Source organism: Polypterus senegalus, chromosome 2 (genome assembly GCF_016835505.1).
Source record: "Polypterus senegalus isolate Bchr_013 chromosome 2, ASM1683550v1, whole genome shotgun sequence".
NCBI lineage: Eukaryota > Metazoa > Chordata > Cladistia > Polypteriformes > Polypteridae > Polypterus > Polypterus senegalus.
Window position 1 is genome coordinate 41942495 of NC_053155.1, and position 21953 is coordinate 41964447.

A 21953-nucleotide genomic window follows, 5' to 3' on the forward strand; every position below is an offset into this window, starting at 1 on the left:
GACATAAAGAAAGCAGCAGAATCATGGAGTACAAAAGCAGACTTACAAGCTGAAAGTCTTTTTTTCACAGAGAGCTGTAGGCAATAGAATAGGATACTGGGTACTGTAGTAGAAGTAGGGCTTCAGGGTGCTTGGAAACTCATTCATATTTTGAAGAAATTAAATGGATAGGATTAATGATCTTTATTGGGCTGAGTCACCTGTTCTTGTCAAAATTCTTCTAACATTCTAATGTTCGACTGGCATGGTGGTGCAATATTAGTGCTGCTGCCTTGAAGTAAGGAGACCTTTTTTAATGTCCCAGTATGGAGTTTGCATGTTCTCAGTGTGTCTATGTGGATTTCTTCTGGGTGATCCCATGGACATGCAAGTTAGGTGGATTGATGATACAAAATGACAAGTGCTTCAATGCAAGAAGCAAAAAGCAGAAGATGGTAACTAAAAGTGTAAGAATAATATAATGGGACACTGAAAAACATTCCAGAAGTGGTCAAAGCTAAACGTCAGAGCCAGTAGTTCACTGGTGAGGTGAAACGAGGCTGGGGGAGATGTGTCTGTCGGTACTTTTAAATGGGAAAAGTTGGCTTTACAGTCTGGGAACCCATTCAATTACTGTATGGCCAGAGAGGCAAAGCTGTTTGTTATCTTGACTTATTTTGTAGTTTGAAGTACCCTTTGCTTTATGCTTTCTTTGTGCATGTTATTTCTACAAAAAACTTGACTTTTTGAAATGTGTTTGGACTAGTAGTTCCAATCTGGATTCAGAGAGAGTTTGTGTGTACTCTGTACAGTCAACATGCTACACAAAATAATATATGACCAAACTTGCTTAATATTATATAGCTCTTAAAGTCATATACAATCAAGCCATATTGCAACTTTATTTCTGCTTTTGCTCTTGAATTATAATTTAGAATGATTCTCCAGTAAGGTAATGTTTTCAACTTAAGGTCTAGGTGCCTGGTGGTGGTGGTGCAATGGTGTGGGGAATGTTTTCTTGGCACACTTTGGACTAGTAAATACCAAGTAAACACTTGAATGACAGGGCCTGTTTGAGTATTGTTATTGATCATGTTCATGGCCACAATTTACCTATCTGTCTACTTGCAGCATGATAACGCACCATGTCACAAAGCAAAAGTCATCTCAAACTGGTTTCATGGGCATGACAATGAGTTCAGTGCTCTTCAGTGGCTTTCTCAGTCAATGGATCTGAATCCAATAGAACACTTTTGGGATGTGGTAGAACAGGAGATTCACAAAATCCCTCTTATGAATAAAGATAATAAAGATGGATTCAGAGTGGAGAAGGGAATGCCTTCATCCAAAAAACAACAATAACACACATTAATGTTATCTCGTTAAGCGAGAGTACTTAGTATTCTCTAAACTATTGGCATCAATTAACATGCTAATAACCTCTTCTAGTGTAATATTAAAAGACTTAAAATTTTTTATTCATTAAAAATTAAGAAGTGTCTTTAACTTCATTAAAGAAGTACAGTGTATATACTTTTAAATTAATGTGTTGGAGTCTTTGCTTTTTATTCATTAGGAAATTGCTCATACTTGTTTTTGGTCAAATAATTTTGAAAGTGGATTAAGAAGAAATGAGGCAGATTGCCATAGACTAATGTGCAGGGTATTATATTAGAATTCTGACTGGCAAGCTGCTATTGAATATTAAAATATGTCATCATATTCTGAAAGTGTAATATGAATCACATGCTATAAAACAAATATAATGTAAATATCTTATTGTGGTCAGTGCTGATATCACACAGCTCATGTTCTTCTCATGTCACCAAGGTTTTTCTCCACTGTGATAAAACATTAGGCAGCAGACAGAAAAAGATTTGGGGATGGTCACCCTGTATACTGAAAAATCAGCAAAAGTAAAGGAAACATAGTTAATATAAGTGGAGTTCACAACTGAACTAACTAACAGGTCATATACTGGTCTTAAATATGGTGGAAAAAAGGAAGAGGTGCAGTCAGGGTGGACGAAACAGGAATTGATGTGGTGGTAAGATGGATTCTGGGTACCAGAAATGACATCATCAGAGGTTGGCCAAATTGGCGTTAGCAGTGGGTGGACCATTGGTGATGTCATCGAGGATCTTTGGCTGATCTGTAGAGGAACAAGAGGACAGAGGATCAGGTGAGAGTGCCAACCCTGGCTGACAAATAACACTATTTGAACCTGTAAATTGTCCCCCATGCGCACATATGTAACATCATGTACTTTGGTTTCCTCCCATATCCCAAACAAATGCATGTTAACATAACTGATGAATCAAATTTAACCATGTATGACTAAACATGGGTGAGGATGGATGGACATTCTATGTACTGTTAGTTCTGCCTTGACCCTATCGGTCTACAACAATGTTTGCTTATTAGGACTGAAGTAGATTTAAAGACAAGGTAGAAATGAAGTCAATTATCAGATGTAAATCAAGTAATGCGTACAGAAATATATTATTTCTCTAGAAATTGTTTAATTTTAATAAAGTTTAGATGAGAAGTTAGCTTTTTAAAAATGTCTGGTGTGCATTGCTATGCCAGTGTACATACACATTTATTCAGCAACACCAGCTGGATCCACAGTAACTACTGCAAAAGCACAACAACCAGATATTCACATGTGTGATGTCCCATGTGCAAAATACAAACAACAGACAGAAAAACGTACTTTCTGAATAAATAACAAACAGAAACTGAAGTAAACATAGAACTTATGTTTAGTATTAGTGAATTACTAATACTGTAGGTATACAGTAGGCATAAATGTAATGAAAAAAAACAGATTGTTGTCAATAATAATGATAGGGCATTTTTACAGGTGAGTGTTCAGAACTGAACTGATTCAAAAAGGTGGTGGTAGTGGTTTTAAATGATTTCGGCAGGAAAGGGTGGGTCCAGGAGGGTGGACTATAGAAGTGACGTCAGTGGTCAGTCTTCCGTTCTGCAGAGGGAGGAGGAGAGAAGGCAATATTGAACAGCGTCATCCCTGGCTTGTGCATTATTACTGTCATCAGAGCCCTTAAGCTGCTTCCAATGTGCATGTATGTATCTCTCTATTATAAAAAAAAATCTTGGGAAATTTTGGGAGGGAGACGAGACGTGATCTTCTCGGAAGACAATTTGATGTCCCGTGAGAGACACGTGAGACAAGGCAGTGAGACAAAAGGACAGCTGCTGTATAGTCTTTTAAATGATCGACGCACAGCATGACAAGCAGAACACGCGCCTCGGCAGCAGTAGCACAAAGCCAGTAGCTGATCCGTCCACATCTCCTTAGCAAGCGTTCAGCTCTCCACCTTCACAACGTTACTGGAGCGTAGCGTGCCTCCGGGGTTGAGCAAAACGATTGAGATGTAATCATCTCGGAGAGACACTTTGACGTCACACGAGACTAGACATTACAACCTTAGGAAGCAAAACACTTGAGACGGTGACTTTTGCACGTTATACCCTACTACAAACAATTTAAAACAAGTTCACGGACATCTAACCTAGCAGTTGTTGGAATGCTTTTGGCAGACACACTTCATGTGTTCCCAGCTCTTAAAACAACAACAAGCGACAAACAAAACACACAGCTCGCCAGCAGCAGCAGCAAGCCAGCTGATGATCCGACCGCATCTCCTTAGCATGCGTTGAGCCTAACCCCCTCACAACACTAGCAGCACAGATGCGAAGTGGCAAAAGAACAACTGTTGTACAGGCTTTTAAATGATAGACGTGCAGTGCAACAAGCAGAGCTGGCAGCAAGGCAGCAGCTGTTCTGACTGCATCATCTTAGTGTGTTCAGCCCCTTCACAACTCGAGCAGTGTTATATGTCCCATGAGAAAGAAATTTAACCACGCCCATGCTTGCCTTTACACACACACATGAACTTTAATGACATCCCATTCTTAATACATAGGCTTTAATATGGAGTTGGCCCATCCTTTGCAGTCATAACAGCTTCAACTCTTCTGGGAAGTCTTTCCACAAGGTATAGGAATGTGTTTATGGGAATTTTGGACCATTCTTCCAGGAGAGCATTTATGAGGTCAGACACTGATGTTGGATAAGTAGGCCTGGCCTGCAGTCTCCAGACTAATTCATCCCAAAGGTGTTCTGTCGGGATGAGGTCAGGTCTCTGTGCAGGCCGGTCAAGTTCCTCCACACCAAACTCGCTTATCCATTTCTTCATAGATTTTGCATTGGGCACTGATGTGCAGTCATTTTGGAACAGGAAGAGACCATTCCCAAATTCTTCCCACAAAGTTGGGAGCATAAAATTGTCCAAAATGGCTTTGTATGATGAAGCATTAAGAGTTCCTTTCATTGGAACTAAGGGGCCAAGCCCAACCCTTGAAAAACACCCCACACCATAATCCCCCCTCCACTAAACTTTACAGTTGGCACAATGCAGTCAGGCAAGTACCGTTCTACCAGCAGCCAAACCTAGACTCGTCCATTGGATTGCCAGACAGTGAAGCATGATTTGTCACTACAGCGGACATGTCTCCACTGCTCTAGAGTCCAGTGGCAGTGTGCTTTACACCACTGCATCCAACGCTTTGCATTGCACCTTGTGCACCATTGCAGGCTTAGATGAGTTCTCTGTACTGGGTTTTGTTTCTAGGATCCAGAATCATATTTACAAATGACTCAGGGAAGGAAAAGTTCAAGAGAGGTGCAAAAGCTGTGCTTTACTAGCTAAACATGGATACATTCTTAGAAAACACAGTTTGATCATATGAAACTTGTTAGAAATACAGAACAAAAGAAAGTAAAAAACCTGTGTGAATAGAAAATGCTGAAGTGCTTAAACCTTGGAGCAAAGTAGACATACACTTGTCCACTTTAGGAGGAAAAATAATGTGTAACGCCTATTATTCTTATTCCCCAAAGATGGTATTAATGAAACCAACCAAAGCCCTGAAAGTCATAACCCATATCAATGCAATTTCTACACATCATAGCATCCCCTGATGTGGTAATGACAGATAATGGTCTACAGTTTATCTGTGCAGAGTTCAAGGAATTTTTGAAAACTTAAGAGTATGAGCTCAGGCATGTGACATTCAGTCCAAATTATCTACAGCCAAAGGGGCTAATAGAGAACAGGGTGAAAATAATAAAACCACAGATGAAGAAAGCAGCTGATTCATGAACAGATTCTTACCTTGCCCTGTTAAACTGTAGGTCAACACCTTTATCAAATGGCTCATCTCCAGCTGAACTTGGGCCTAATTGGATGCTGAAACACACAGTACTGCAACTTGCAGAATGTCTGAAGGAGCAGAACAAAAATATAATAGAGAAAAAACACAAAGAAAAGTTCTTGAATTATTATGATAAAGGTGCAAAAGCTTAAAGATAGACTACATTTTAACAATGGCAAACAGTAGAGTATTGAAGCTTGGTTTTTAAAGAATATTTCACAAAGATCTTAACTGTTTCAAACACCTAAAAGGATTACATATAGGAGGTACAGGAGACAGCTAATGTGTGCGTGTTCCTGAAAAGGAACAAATGAGCTATGGTTGAGTGAACACTTCAGTGAGGCAGAATCTGGGATTATACCACCTGAATTAAAAGGAAGCACAGGCAGTAATTAAAAGGCCTGGTAAAACAATGGATACAAATGTGAGAAAATGTACAAATAAATGAGATCTTATTTGAAGGCAAAAACTAAAAACATATATGGCTGAGTTACTTTTAACAATGAAGTTTCCTGAGTTAAAATTTTTTCTGACAAGGGCTGCTCATTATTTAAATGTCATATAGTGTGTGCATGATGTATGACTCTAAATTTGGTTTGTTAAATAAATAGTACAAAATATTTTAAAGCATGTCCTGGCTGTTCCTTATAAAAGGCAAGAACATGGCAGAGCGTAATCCTTGCAGCATCAGATGACAGGTAGGAACCAATGCTGGACAGTGTCACTGGCTATAAGTGTGCACCATAAACTTTATTAATTCTTTAGTCTTTATTTTCTCTTTTTTTATTGAAGACTTGATTGATTTTCTAGATGAGGAGGTCACTAATCCACTATATATTTCTGAAAATAAATGTAATGACAAAACAGAGTTTACTTGAGAATTATTTTCTATCATCATCGTCTATGTTATTTATGTTACACTTCAATGGTCAACTGCCTGTTTAAAGGGGCCTCATCACTGGCACATTCAATATTGTTGGCATTATTGAGCAGGAAGGGCAATCTTATCGTTCTTCATCTGTGAATCTAATGTAGCCAACACACACATCACTGAGTAAAATCATTGCTAACAAACTGTGTTTAAATTTGACCATGGGATTGTGCTCCAGACCAGTTTGGACTCCGCTACACCTACTTAGATAAAACAAACCTCATGCTCACATGTGTACCTACTGCGGCACCTAACACTATAAAAAAGGTAAAATATCATCGCAGATACTTTTTGACATACTCTTGTAATATTACTGTCATCTACACTAGCTTCATAGGTCTAAAGGCAGTTTAAAACTTCACTTATATTTTAAGCAGGTGTGAGAAACTTTATGGTATGTGGCTTGTGATAGCACTGAGAGTCCAATGTGTTCCTATTAAAAGCATTAAAGGGATGGTTTGAATGAAAACCAAGACTTTTTACTATTCCACCTATTAGTCAGAATTTAGACTTTTAAAAGCATAATCATATACAGTATGTGGATCAAGGTGCATTATTGTATATTACGCAGATATTTTATAGAAGTTCTCTTTAAGCAAGGAATTAATAAAGCAAATTGCCAATATTACTATTATTTCTGTTCACAGTAGTTGTAGGCTGGTTCGTCTCAGTTTACAATTCAGGAGCTATATGACTTCTAACCCTTAGATCCCTCTGGAACACCAGTTGGGGGAAAAAAGATGACAGCAATTTAGTGGGCGAAAACAGGAACTGACATTTAAGAATTTGAACTCATATCAGATGTGCAGACGCCAAAAACCACAGTGTACTGAATAAACATATCACAAACAATTACAATAACAAACAAGAACAAAAGGCACACTGAGAATGAAGAAAATGTTTTTGATCCAAGTCTGACCCAACAATGTTCATCGTCCACATCCCTGGGGAGCCTATTTAACTGTTTCTTGAATGACCCCCAGTGGTTTAGCCTTTGTGACCTTACCCAAGTGAATATTCCATGCCTTTTTTTCTCTCCCTAAGTAAAAGAGTGCTTCCTAAGTTCTGTTCTGAATTTATTTTTCAATAACTTCCTCCTATGCCCCCTGGTACTATCCTTAATACTTGAGTTCAAAGTAAAAACTTGGGAGATTAACATTTTCTACACCATTAAAGATTTTGTATACTTTAAATAAATCCCTTTTAGCAATTTTTTTTTTCCCCCGGAACATTGTTATTATCTCTGCAGGGGAAAAAAAAGTGTTGTTGAGCATATAGTCAGTCATAATTATAACTCAGGAAAGCATATTGTGGATGTAAATAGTAGGCTGCATGGATTTAGCAAATACAAATAACACCATTGTGTTGTTCAAATTAGCACATTATAAAATATAGGTTTCTTACATATGCATGGAGAAATGTCTCTGAATATTTTCTCTTAAACTTCTCAGGTTATATCATTTTAACAATAACAGTTCTCACCATCATCCATCATTCCATTTTATTTTCCTTTTAATTCAGCTGGTCCTTCAGGAAGCCACAGCCAATCCAGCAGATCTGTATGAATGGCAGAAAGAAACCCTGGACAGAATGCCATTCCAATCCAGGGTACGCTAACATAACACACGTAGGTCTGGCCAACAGAGTTATTTTGGGATGTGGAAAAAAAAAAGGAAAATGTGAACCCAGGAGCTGTGAGACAGCAAGACTGACCACTGTGCCATTGTGCCACTCACCATTAGTTATCATTTTATTCATTCTCAATCCAACTTAAACCAGTTTAGGAGAAAGAGGTCTAGAGAGCATCCCTAGCAGCAGCAACAGAAACAGCTTATTTCTTATAAAGCCCAAAATCACAGTTCAATGGGCTTTAACAGGCCCTGTTTTTGATAGCCCCCCGGCCTTGAGTCCCTAAGAACACAAGAACCCCCGAAAAAAAAAAAACCTTTGTACGAAAAAAAAAGGAAATCTTAGGAAAGGCAGTTCTGCGGGAGACCCCTTCCAGGTATGTTGGGTGTGCAATGGGTATCAAAAAACTGGGTACTTACAATACACAAAACAGAACACAAGTAATCCTCTTTACAGAATTAGATAGCCGGTTTATCACTGCTGTAGAAAAGAATATTCTTAAAATTGACGATTTGCATATACTCCAGGAGAATCATATTATATATGAAAATAAGTATTATATTGTAATGCACGTTAGAACAGTAAGTGTTAAACCATAAAAAACTCTCGTCTGCATGTTTGATTATTTTTCTCTTTTCAGTTGCAAACCACCAATATTGTTGCTAAGCTCAAAACCTTTAGTCAAGGACACTGTGTACTTAAAGTAGGTTCAGCAGACCATTGTTTTAAAAATACAGCTGCTCAAAACTTCAACCTTGAGAGATGCTTGGATGTCAAGTAACTTTCATTTGAACAGCACAGTGTCTCATATGTGGGTCTTCCTGGTTTCGACTTAAGTTGTGTACTTGATTGATGAATACGTTTTGGACACCTGGACAAGGTATGAAGTAAAGATGGCAGTTTCAGTCAAGTGATGGACATTAGGCACTGGTGGGTTTGGACATTAGGTAATGATGGGAAGAACTAGAAGGAGGAGAGGATTTTGCATAAGTGATAAGAATTGAAATAAATGTAAGCTTGCTGAATTTGCTAATTGCTCATCTCACTTGATTTGAGTCCGTGTACGCATCACGCAATAAAGACTGATTTTGCTGCCTTCCTGAGACTCTGTGTGCCTTCTTTGAGCAGTGTGTTTCTGCCACAACACTGCCACTTCAGAAATATAATACAATAGTACAAACTACAAGGCAAAATTCTGTAGTAGATTATATCATTCACTAAATACAAACTATAGTATATAAGCATACAGATTTATTCAAACACATTAAAACTAAATTACAAACAACAATAGCCATCCATTAGCAATTGGCAATGAAAGAAGAACACCCTGGAGAGGCTACAAATTCATCACAGGACATTATTATTTATTGATTTAGTCATTAATTCATTTTCAGAAACAAATTATTCCAAAGCAGGATCATAATTACGATAATGTTTTCATTGAAAACATTTTTAAAGTATAGCCTGGTAAGCTGTTTTACAGGTTGTAAAAGGAAACCAAGAGAAAGTACACATCCATCCATCCATTATCCAACCTGCTATATCCTAACTACAGGGTCACGGGGGTCTGCTAGAGCCAATCCCAGCCAACTCAGGGCGCAAGGCAGGAAACAAACCCTGGACAGGGCGCCAGCCCACCGCAGAGAAAGTACACATGAATAGTATAAATGTACAAGATTGGAACTAAAACTTGCAAATTTACCATTCAGATGAGGTAGATTACTTACAATGGGGGTCCTGACTAAAACATACATTTGTTATTTTCTTTTCAAGTTGGGAAGTTATTTCTTTAGAATCACATTAAAAAATGTGTTCTGCAGTGAAACATTTTTATAAATTAAAAAAAAAAAATCTAGTCTGTTCTTGCATTTTAAAATAGAAGTGATAGGGGTTAGGTTTCAAATGATAAAACCAACAATTATTAGAGATCTGTTTTCACTTTGATATTTTTTTGTTGTTCAGTGTCAAAAACACCAATTAAATATACTGTGATTCAGTGTTCTCTAACAATAAAATGTGAAAAGTTTTGAGGAGTGGAATTTTTTTTAGGCCCTGTGCTAATGAAGTTCTGGAAGTTCTGTTTCTCAAGGCGAGCGAGTGTTCAGTTTAGTGTGTTCATGGCTGCACATGAGCTTACAGCTTAGTGATACTTCTTGCCCTCAGAACTGCCTAACAGTCTATGTATGTTAGGCGATTCTATAGACTTGTGCACATACTTTTAGCATTTACTTCTACAGTGTTATCTTCACATTCAGAGTAATTATTACATGTCTGAAATATTTTCATTTGAAACTAGCGATGAGTTTTTGACAGCCCATTTTCTATCACCCTGTGCCGGCAGTGACTCACTTCTGAATAAACACTGATTTGGTTGGCGATGTAAAGTAATTCTGTTGCTGCTTGACTCTGTAAAAGTCTGTATTCACATCTTTTATTAAACATCATGCTGAGTTTGCCAAGAGTGTTTAGGATATGAATTGTGCATTCCAAAAATAATATTCAATTTTGAGACATATTTATTGAAGACATATCTAGGGTTATGGCTAGATTGTTCTTTGTTCTAAAATTATCTGCAGACACATGTTTTTTACATTCCTGTTTAAATATTCTCATAGCACTAATTGGCTGAAGAGATACTTCACGTATTTTATTTTTAAACAATAATATAATTTACAGAATTAACTCTAATATAACTAATATTATATTTGCTTTTATCATTTAATAATTTGTTTTAAATAATGCTCACTTTATAATACATCATAGTCTGCTAAGATTTGCACTGGGTGTGACAAGGATGGACAGGATTAGAAATGAGTGCCTTAGAGGGTCAGCTCAAGTTTGGATGGTTTGGAGACAAAGTCAGAGAGGTGAGATTGTGTTGGTTTGGACATGTGCAGAGGAGAGATGCTGGGTATATTGGGAGAAGGATGCTAAGGATAGAACTGTCAGGTAAGGGGAACCGAGGAAGGCCTAAGAGAAGGTTTATGGATGTGGTGAGAGAAGGTGATGGGTGTAACAGAGAAAGATGCAGAGGACAGAAAGATATGGAAGAAGATGATCCGCTGTGGCGACCCCTAACGGGAGCAGCTGAAAGAAGGAGAAGAAGAAGTCTGCTATAGTAGTGCATATCCACCACAAATTAATCCTGCTGTGTACTTACATTTATACAACTACTAGCAGAATACCCGCGCTTCGCAGCGGAGAAGTAGTGTTTTAAAGAAGGTACGAAAAAGAAAAGGAAAAATTTTTAAAATAAAGTAACATGATTGTTAATGTAATTGTTTTGTCATTGATATGAGTGTTGTTCTCATATCTATCTATCTATCTATCTATGTTGTTCTCATATCTATCTATATATATATATACCTCTATCTATCTATCTATCTATATATATCTCTATCTATCTATCTATCTATCTATATATATATCTCTATCTATCTATATATATCTCTATCTATCTATATATATATAGCAGAATACCCGCGCTTCGCAGCGGAGAAGTAGTGTGTTAAAGAAGGTACGAAAAAGAAAAGGAAAAATTTTAAAACTAACGTAACATGATTGTTAATGTAATTGTTTTGTCATTGATATGAGTGTTGTTCTCATATCTATCTATATATATATTTCTCTATCTATATATATATATACCCGCGCTTGGCAGCGGAGAAGTAGTGTGTTAAAGAAAGAAAGAGAAAGAAAAGGAAACATTTTAAAAATAATGTAACATGATTGTCAAAGTAATTGTTTTGTGTATTTGGCGGCAGCGTCACGAAGTTGTTTTCGTCTAGCTGCATCAGAAAATGTACCACGACGTCTGACACGCGTCCTTTTTACTGTTTTCTCACAGCTTGGATTGCTGCTGTCATATATATACACACACACACACATACATACATACATACATACACACACACAAATTATATACATGTGTGTATGTATGTATCTATGTATGTATGTATGTATGTATGTATGTGTGTGTGTGTGTGTGTGTGTGTGTATATATATATACACATACATATACTTGTGTATATGTTTGTATGTGTCTATATGTGTGTGTATAGGTTTGGTCACTGAGTGCAAGGGAAAAATAATAAATTATAGTCTATAAGTTATTAAACAGTAAAACATTAACGTTTTAAGAAGTACAGGTACATTGAAATTACATTTTCTATGTGAACATTCAAATTTGTGCCTCTGGTAATGTGCCTTACCGGCATTTAAAGAAAATTAGTTTTGTGTCCTCTGCAGTGTTAAGAGAGAAAGGCTTTGGTTTGGGATAAAAGGAAAAAAGGTGTAAAGAAAGGAAAGTTGCCTTTTTCTTTATATAGTATAATAAAATACCAGCTTAGCGGAGAAGTAGTGTGTTAAAGAAGCAATGAAAAGAAAAGGAAACATTTTGAAAATAACGTAACCTGGTTGTCAATGTAATTGTTTTGTCACTGTTGTGAGTGTTGAGTGTTGTTGTCATATATATATATATATATATATATATATATATATATATATATATATATTTACACACACACACATAAACATATATATATATACATATCTATACATATACACATATATACATACATATATATATCTACATATATACACACACATATATACACACACATACATACATACACACACATATATACACACATATATACATATACATACATATCTACATATATACACACACAGCTATTTCGTATCAGTGCAATACGCTGTTTGTTAAACGTTGACTCCGCTCTTACGTGCAATAACAAATCAAATCATTCAGTTGTCTTTGCTCATATGTCATTTTAGAGCTGGACGCCTGGCATCTTTTTTTGGCCACAAGTTCGTTTCTGTTTGGTGTGAGGTTCTGTGTTGTGGAGATTCTCAGGATGGATTGCAGGTGCTCATCAGTGAGGCGACTCCTGTGTGCTGTTTTGTTAGTCTTTATCACTGAGAAGAGCTTCTCACACAGATATGTGCTACCAAACATGCACAAGGTTCGAGCCGCATGTAGAAGGACTTTTTTTGTTCTTCAAAGTCACCAAAGCGCCGTGCAAACTCAGTGCGCAATAACTGTAGCCGCAATAACTTGCAGCATCATAAGGTAGACTTGATTAACGTGGTAAGTGTTAGGCAAGGCAGCTGAAGCGCTGCATTATGGGATCTGTAGTTTATTGTGTTACCAGCGCTTCATATACCCGGACTTTAATAACAATAATACAGTATATAAAATGATCTCGGGCGGATATAATTACGCCGGGCGGATGTGGCCCGCCCTTGAGTTTGACACATATGGACTAAATAGAACTTGAAAAGATATATTTTTCAAATGTGATCGCGCAATTCAGATAGAGTTGGCGCAAGACTACAGCCTGCATGCCTCAATGAGTCATCCTCCCTCGCTCTTACTTTTTACAGTTCATCTAATGAATACACTGAGTATGGCTTTACCAAAACAATCATTGATGGCGAATAAAGTATCCATTATTCGAGTATGTAGAGCGGGATATATATATATACATATATATATATACCCGCGTGTATCGCAGCGAGAAGTAGTGTGTTAAAAAGGTAGAAAAGAAAAGGGAACATTTTAAAAATAACGTAACATGACTGTCAATATACAGTATTTGTTTTGTGAGTGTTACTGAGTGTTGCTGTCATCAAGGATTTGATTATCATTATTTCTTTCAATCAGGTTCGTATTTGTAGGATGTATTGTGTTCAAGTTACATTCCGTGTTTGTCAATCGTTGTAAAGATGACAGGTTTCATTCATCGATTCGTTTCTTACTGCATCAATAAACAGCTCGTCTTCTTCTTTATCTGAGACCTGACACACTGCATGCACGGGTTTTTACACTGTCTTCCTTTAGCGGGACATTGACTTTTTCCACCGTGTGCTTTGTTTCCACAGTAGCTGCATTTATGAATATGCTTATCAGACGCTTCATATTTTTGCTGCCTTTTCAATTGTGTAATTCGGTTTTGTTCAGCTCTTTGGAACTGTTGCTTTTTATCTGTGCACTGCGCCAGTTCACGTGAGCCACTCGGTGTACTTGCATCGAAGGTTCCCAGCTGTGCTGGTGCCATCTCGTGCTATGTCCATAGCTTTATTTAATGTTACCTTAGTCCTGGCACTTAAAACTTTCTCTCGCAGTTTCGCTGAGTTTGTGCCAAACACCACGCTGACCATCTCATCTTCCTCTGCATAAGCACAGTCCTTAACCCGTGAATATTTAGTGGAGTTTGCTATTGGATTGCCGCTGACGGATGGCCTTATATGGGCAGGCACTAAATTACAAACGCCAGCGCAGCCTGTCTATGAACTTAATTTAAAGTGTAGGTTTACATCGTGCTTTGTTTCCGAAGTAGCAGAACTCATCAATATGGTTGTATATGTCACTCGCTCGCTTCTTATTGTTTCGCTGCCTTTTCAATTATATGTTTTCTTCAGCGCTTTTTTGAGGTCTTCCTGATTTTCTATGTGCTGCGTGATTACGTGGGAGGCGTGATGATGTCACACGAAACTCCGCCCCCACGGCGTTGAAGCTCATCTCCATTACAGTAAATGGAGAAAAACTGCTTCCAGTTACAACCATTACGCGTAGAATTTCGATATAAAACCTGCCCAACTTTTGTAAGGAAGCTGTAAGGAATGAACCTGCCAAATTTCAGCCTTCCACCCACACGGGAGGTTGGAGAATTAGTGATGAGTCAGTGAGTGAGTCAGTGAGTCAGTGAGTGAGTGAGTGAGTGAGTGAGTGAGTGAGTGAATGAGTGAGTGAGGGCTTTGCCTTTTATTAGTATAGATTAATCAAAAAACACCATTTGAGTCCTTTTATATTCTAAAAGTAAAACTTCATCTAACGCTCATTTAATATCATTACTGGAGACTGTGGTGTAGCGGGTCCACAGCTCATTGTGCAAAGGCCATTCGTTTTAAATAAATGATCGCGGCTTAGTGAGGGGACGTTGGGCCATAGTGAGCCGCGGGGCGATCCGTAGGGTGTGGGCGTTTCTCACCTAGTGCACAGGTGAGGAACTGCCCACATTCATGATTGTCCCGTGGCTAATGCTACAGCTGTAATGGCCCCTCACATTTTAAAAAGAAGCGCGAGTCGGTTTTAAAGGGGGGTGAAAAAAAACGATCGGAGAGAAAGGAAAGAGAGGACAGAGGTTACCGGGAGCAGGAGAGGAAGCAGACGGTGCGTGAGTGTGGTGGCCGCGATCGGCCGTGGACAGCTGCATGGAAGCTGGGTGTTAGGCCGACACCCACGTGTTGGTGTTGATGTCGCTCCGCTGAGCGATCAGGTAGCGGGAGTGACCAGGGAAGGCGACTGGCCGCGGAGAGGCCATTGAAAGGCAGCGGAAGTCGGGAGGCTTGGTGGTGGAATCCCCAACGTGAGCGACCTGGCCGTTGTGGGAAACCAAGTTCTCCGGGACTGGGATGAGTGCCATACCGAAGCCAGGGATCGGGAGGTCTCCAGTCTCGTGCGTGTGTTTCAGGAAGGCAGCTGCAGAGAGCGTCTTGCCTGCTGCGATGCCCAAACGGGATTAGCAGGTGAGACGCTAACAAAAGAACACCGGATTTGTTTGTTGTTGTTTTTAAAGACTGCTTCCACAAGAAGATTTTAACCTCTCGTTTTTAAAGGATTGTTTTTTCCAATGGTTTTAACCTCCACGTGTTCTTTTTATGGGTTATTTATTTAATGAACTATGAAGAACTGCACTATTTATTGGAACACTGTTTTTGTTTTTGTTGACTGTTTTAATAAAAGCACTTTTGCACTTTTGTATACCTTCCCCTTGCTGGAATCATTTGCCTCCATTGACTAGCTCACTCGGTTACATTATCGACGGTGTTGGGTTCGAGTGCTTCCAATAGCAAAGGGAGTGTGGAGCCAGAACCCACATCGTCACAGAGACCTTTATTCTGAAGTAAAGAAAAATAACTTTCATTATGATAAGAATTAATGTATGTATTATAGACATTGGTTAATAATTTCCTGTAAGGTATCACATACTTGAATTATATGATTTTTGTACTTTATCTTCTTGTTTTGAATTGTAATACCATGTTCTTTTGACTTGGCTTATAATGGTGTTGCATAAAGTTAATATTGATTAACTAGCTGTGTAAGCCCGTGCTGTAAAAAGCACAGGGTCCTAGAAACTATTGAAATTGTCAGAAAGAAAATTGAAATGTACAGATGTCAGGTAATTGAAAGGAAATACTCTGGGCATCTCCCTCCAAGGAGGATTTGTTTTGCCAACGTGCTGGCACCTCTTGTGCATTAGCGGCTAAGTGACTTTGTCTTTCTTCAGAGGTTTCGTTTTGCCGACATGCTGGCCTTGCTTGTGTATCCTTGGAGGTGGAACCCTTACCCCGACTCTACCTCTCACTGCCGGGCCGGACAGACATACACACACACACTTCCATGTGTAGGCGTTTATATATAAGATAAATAGATGTATTTTTGAATTTCTCTTAATTTCTAAGTGGACTGATATTTATGCAGATTTTTTTTTATGAGTTTTTTGTTTTCATTGCCTTTCACTGTGTCTTATATGCTTGGCAAGGCAGTGCTGTGGTGAGAGTTGCTTCCAAACAGCTCTTATACCCTGGGCTTGATTTCCAATCTAGTCATTTGCTAAATCTTCCTGGCTGGAAGTGGGATTTCCCCATTTTTTCCAGTTTCATCCTGCGTTCCATAGATAGTAGCTGTATATTTGCTTATGTGATTCCCCCATTCAATAGCACCTTATACGTAGCTTTGACTCTAGGCATGTGGAGTCACACTTTAGTGCTCAGAGTGAGAGGATTGAGAGACACAGACCAATGTTATAGAAAAAGTACAGAAATATTTATCCTATGTGTGCCAAGTCACACTCTTGTGCCATGAATACAGGTTTGTCCATGTAAAACAGTTATGGTGCACAGACAAAATCTAACATAAGGTGTACTTAATGAAAATGATTATCATAATAGACCAAATCAATTACTTATCTTCCCCTTTTTCTCTTGTTATGAAAGCTACATAGGGCAAATTACGTCATCCATGCCCATGCACTATGCAAAAAACAGTTGACAACGACGACCAACTTATATATGCTTTGAAGCTATGATGAACGGCTTATCACACAGGATCAGCATTCAACTCATCTTGACAGCACAGATGAACGATGACACACCTCTCTAGCCTCCACAGCATCATTATATATATATATATATATATATATATATATATAATTGTTGGATTGCTGTAGCCTGTCCCAGTGGATTCCACTCTTATCTTCATTTATAGGCTTGCATGCTGTGAAACACACAATGCTGCATTCAATCACCTAATTACACCTCCTATAATCTGAAACAAACAAATCCATAAACATGTGTAAACTAACATGAAAAATTGGATATGGGATGCAGTCACCTTTCCTGAACCCCGTTCAGGAAATTCTATCCTGAAAACCCTCTCTGGGCTATTGCATGGCTTTCTCCTATCCAGGACCCAACTTAACGCTTTAGCTCATGCCAGCATATTGGTACCTCCTCCCAAAGACATGCACATGTAGCCTAATATCCATTTAGGGACTGCATGCTTGTCCACAACCTTCACCCATGGGGTAACATGGTACAGCTGTCCTTCACCGGCACCCCTGCTGTTCCTTGACCTACACTCACAGACAAGTATTTAAATTTAATTGGGCACAGAAGACTTTTGAATAACCAATACCCAAGAGAGGCAGCTGAAGAAAAAACAGAAAAAGCAGTCAGTGGACAATTGTTCAAGTTATAGGTGCCTGGAAATGGAAAAGAAGCAGTCAAGAGCGGCATTTGGGGGTGGCAAGTGGTGCAACCGCCCCAGGCCCCACGTCTAAGGGGGCCCCACTTTTGAGGTCCGCGTGTTCCATTTGAGTGGATTTGTCAATTTATATTCTCCAGTATATACAGTAAATATCTGAGATGCTTCTAAGAGGAACCCTGTTAAAATCCCTCTTCAACGTCAAATTCCGTGCATGTACATCATTGAAAACATTCCATAGTCTGAATATTAGTGCACAAAAACATGTATCGCTAATGATAACCGGCTGTCATGAGATCAACGTGAGTTATGACTATGACATCCTGCGTATCGAGACTCAGAGTATATTTGCAATTTGGGTACTTTTCTAGTAGAGGCCCTGCTAATTTCTGCATAACACCGCATCGCATTTCGCACAGTCGTGCTATTGTCATGAATTCCGAATTGCACTTTTTTAATAGATTATATTGTTATATTTTGATAAAGTCTGCATGTCATCTTGCAGAAATTTAGCTGAATACTGTAATGAGAAAATCCAGTGTATACTAACATTTTTTTTATTAAGTTCACACGCAAGTTTATACAGCCCACACATACTGGTAACACCGTTTGACCTAACCAGCCCCGCGTGTGGTTGGTCAGCCCTAAGCCCCCCTCACACCCCAAAGCCTGCCTCTGGATGCAGTCAATAAGACAGATTAAGAAAATTAATTTTGTAGACCTTGCAGTATGTTTAAGGAGCAACTGCTCTATTTTGTTGTTCTACTCCTGCCTCATAGACTGAAGTAGCATATTTGCTGATTTTGCCAGTTAGCTGTTAGATGTTTGTCATGTCTTACTGAAAACACACACTGTGTATAGAAGATTATACCATGCTTTTGAAACTGTGGAGAATGTGCAGAGGTAGGGGTTCGGTGTGTCAGTAGTAGCCAAAAGTGTCAGTAAAAACTGTAATTCTATCATGGCAACCAAAGGAGTGCTGCTAATCATAACAATTTCAACATTTTGAAAGGCTTTAAGATGTCTAAGATGTTATTAAAATCTAAATATTTTTGAAGTGGTTGTGGATATTTCAGATTCATTAAATCTGTGTATGAGCCATGCTGTGATTAAAGCTCAGGAGAGACATAAAGGATTCATTTGCAACAATGGAATTTAAGAATTAGCAACATAGACATTGATGTGAAGGGCTAATCACCTGATTTATGTTATCCATTAACCTCAAAAATTACCCTTACTAAAAAAACAATATTAAAAATTTGCCTTTTGTAGCCATGGCATGATCTTCATGATTTGTCTTTGGAACATATTGCTATATTTGTTATGCAGCATTCACTTAAGTACTTTCTTATTATGTTTACCTTTTTAAACAAAATACAATTTATATAAAAAACAAATTCAAACAGTTATACTGTACATGTTTTTTACTATTATGTGCAATTTCTGTAATTTATTAATGTTATTTTATTTGGCTGATTGTTCCCTGATATCCAAGATGGCTGCAACATCATAATGTCATGCAGTGGATATAATTTCATGACAAAGTGGGTGAGGCCATTCATGCCAATGTGCAGCTTCGTAGTAACCACTATCATAAAAAAGAGGACCAGAATGTTTATTTTTAAGGAATAGTGTGAGTTGCAGAGACATATTAATGCATGTTTTGTAGAAAAATGCTTAAGAGTGGCTACAAGATGTTAGAGCAACCGTACCAGTTTAAATTGAAATACAAAAGGGAACTCAAACTAACTGAAGTAACTGAAAAAAGAAAACAATAGCCTTTCCTTAATGATTTATTTCTTCCTTAAACAAGTCTTTTACATAGGCTTTGATTTAAGATTTTATTTTAAAGATCAAGTGAAATGTAATACATACAGTATATACATATACATACATATATACATATATATACACATATACAAATATATACATATATATATACATATATACAGATATATATACATATACATGTCTACATATATACTGTATATACACACATATATATATATATATATACAAATCTACATATATATATCTACATATATATATTAAGGGTGGGACTCGATTAAAAAAATTAATCTAATTAATTAGAGGCTGTGTAATAATTAATCTTGATTAATCGTATGTAATCACACATGAAAATTTGCCCCAAATCGCAATTTTATTTTTTAATTTAAAAGGGTTTTAGTGGGCGACAGAATCAAATAATAGACATGGACATGAATATTGTAAACTCAAGCTCTTTTAATTTCTGAAAAAAAAAATGTTTTTAAACTGCATTTCAATTCAAAACAGAAACAAAAATATCATCTCTGGCTAAAATTGGGCAGACTTAAAAATAAAGTGGTACTCTACATTTTCAGAATGGTATTGTCTTTAAATAATAATAACCAAAATTTCAACATAAATTGCAGTTTTTCTTCTTAAAAAAATGTCAGAAACATAAAATGTAATTTGACCAACTTAATCTTTAAACTCTGAGTAACATTAGCCAAAATTATTTTGTACACTAGGCTAAAACAGTGTGATCATTGAACATTTTGTAATTAGATGTAATTAGAATTACTAACGGTCATGGAAGTCCAATGATCCCCAGTAAGAGCCACAAAGTCCGCTTTCTGTAATGCATCTGTAAAGATCCTCATTGTTGGGGATCCAAGTGGCTGGACCAGGCCAAGGGGTCGCTCATGTAACACCTGGCTGAGGCTGATAGAGGGTCATTTCCGGAGGATGGGACTGGACCGCGTGTCTGCCTGGGGGGTTGCAAACCAGGATCCCGAGTTGTTTCGTTGTGTAGTGGGTGTGGCAATGCACTGTACCAGAGCATGCTCCCCCACGTGATTTGACTTGACTTGACAAGGGCACAACTTGAAATTTAGGTGTTGGTGTTGCAACTGCACTGCTACAAATTTACATCATATTTCAATGTGATTATCATTGTTTGTAATATATAGTGACAATGTGAAGTCTCACATTAATACATTTAATACCTCAAAATAATGAAAAAGTACACAATATTTAAATGACAGAGACATTGCTTTTTTTGGTTTGTTATTCAACTGATAATAACTGTGACAAAGTAAGCACTTTGCTATTTTTAAACAAATTAGAAAATGCAGGAAAGCTGTAACATTTGGGTGCATTTGGGGATTGGATTAACTGTTTTGAAACTTGGAGCACTTTAAATTTTTTATTTACTTCAACAAAGAAACATTTTTATTAAACATTTTGTCAAAGTGGTGTATGTGATCATGCAATATTCAACAAAAATAACAACCATTTTCCACTCTTTCCTGTGAATAATGTTTCAGCTCTAGAATCCACTTTGACTTGCATAAAAACACATCTTCCCTGTACTTTCTACCCTTGCTTTGTCTTTTTAAATAATCACCAAGCAGTAACATGATATAGGATCTTGTGTACTGAGGCATGAATCATTCATGATATCAGTGTTTGTTCATAAAACCGTCAACCTTTAAGGAAGCCTTTGCCTTTTAATACTTTGGAATTGTGAAATTGGTACCTTTGAGTCTCTTTTGCTATCTGTTCTTTACCTGTTTTGTCAGGTCTGTGTTTCAGTAACTCTTACAGCCTACTTTCTCTTTTGTAAAAAAATCTATTTACCTTTTATTTGATCTCTCTCCTGGCTCCTGGCCTCTGCTTCTTACTATGTTTGTGTTGCTGATGAAGTTTAATCCCCTGATCCTCCTTTAACATGAGTAATGAATAGCATCTGCTCCTTCTAAATCTGTCACTTCATTCTCTGACCATGAAGAAAGCTTCCCTCTTGCCAAGATGCCAGCTCCATGCTGCAGCAAACTTGTGCAATGGCCTCGGAGGAGAAACAAGCTTACTATCACTGTATATAACAGGCAACATTTGAAAACAGATTACCAATAGTGGTGATTTTGCAATTAGAGAATGGCTAGTCTTTCACAAAGTCTATTAAGAGCTGCTGCGGTGGGTTGGCACCCTGCCCAGGATTGGTTCCTGCCTTGTGCCCTGTGTTGGCTGGGATTGGCTCCGGCAGACCCCCGTGACCCTGTATTCGGATTCAGCGTGTTAGAAAATGGATGGATGGATGGATGGATATTAAGAGCTGTGACCATGGTCCTTTTGGAATTGGTGGGTATACAAATGACTTATTGACTATTGAATCCATTAGATGTGTAACAATTACATGCTCTCATATAATGCATGATATCCTTTGACAAAGCTGGGCACTAGGAATAGTTCTTGAGTGTGGGTGCAGTTAATAGGGTGGATGGGGGCGACCTGGCCCATTCTGCTGTATGTGTTTAGGTGGCACAGATTTCCTTCTTCAAATTCAAATTAGTGTCCACAGTTTATTTCAAAATGTATAAACATTTCTTCTTC

General features: G+C 37.9%; 1 long non-coding RNA gene across 1 annotated transcript; it reads right to left on the reverse strand.

The window, feature by feature from the left end:
- Window positions 1–1534: 1534 nt before the first annotated feature.
- LOC120524204 lies at window positions 1535–21269 on the reverse strand. The gene is made up of 3 exons (XR_005632765.1): window positions 21201–21269; window positions 5184–5291; window positions 1535–2131 (listed from the first exon to the last, which is right to left on the reverse strand). It is a non-coding gene; the product is annotated as an uncharacterized LOC120524204 (long non-coding RNA).
- Window positions 21270–21953: the final 684 nt, after the last annotated feature.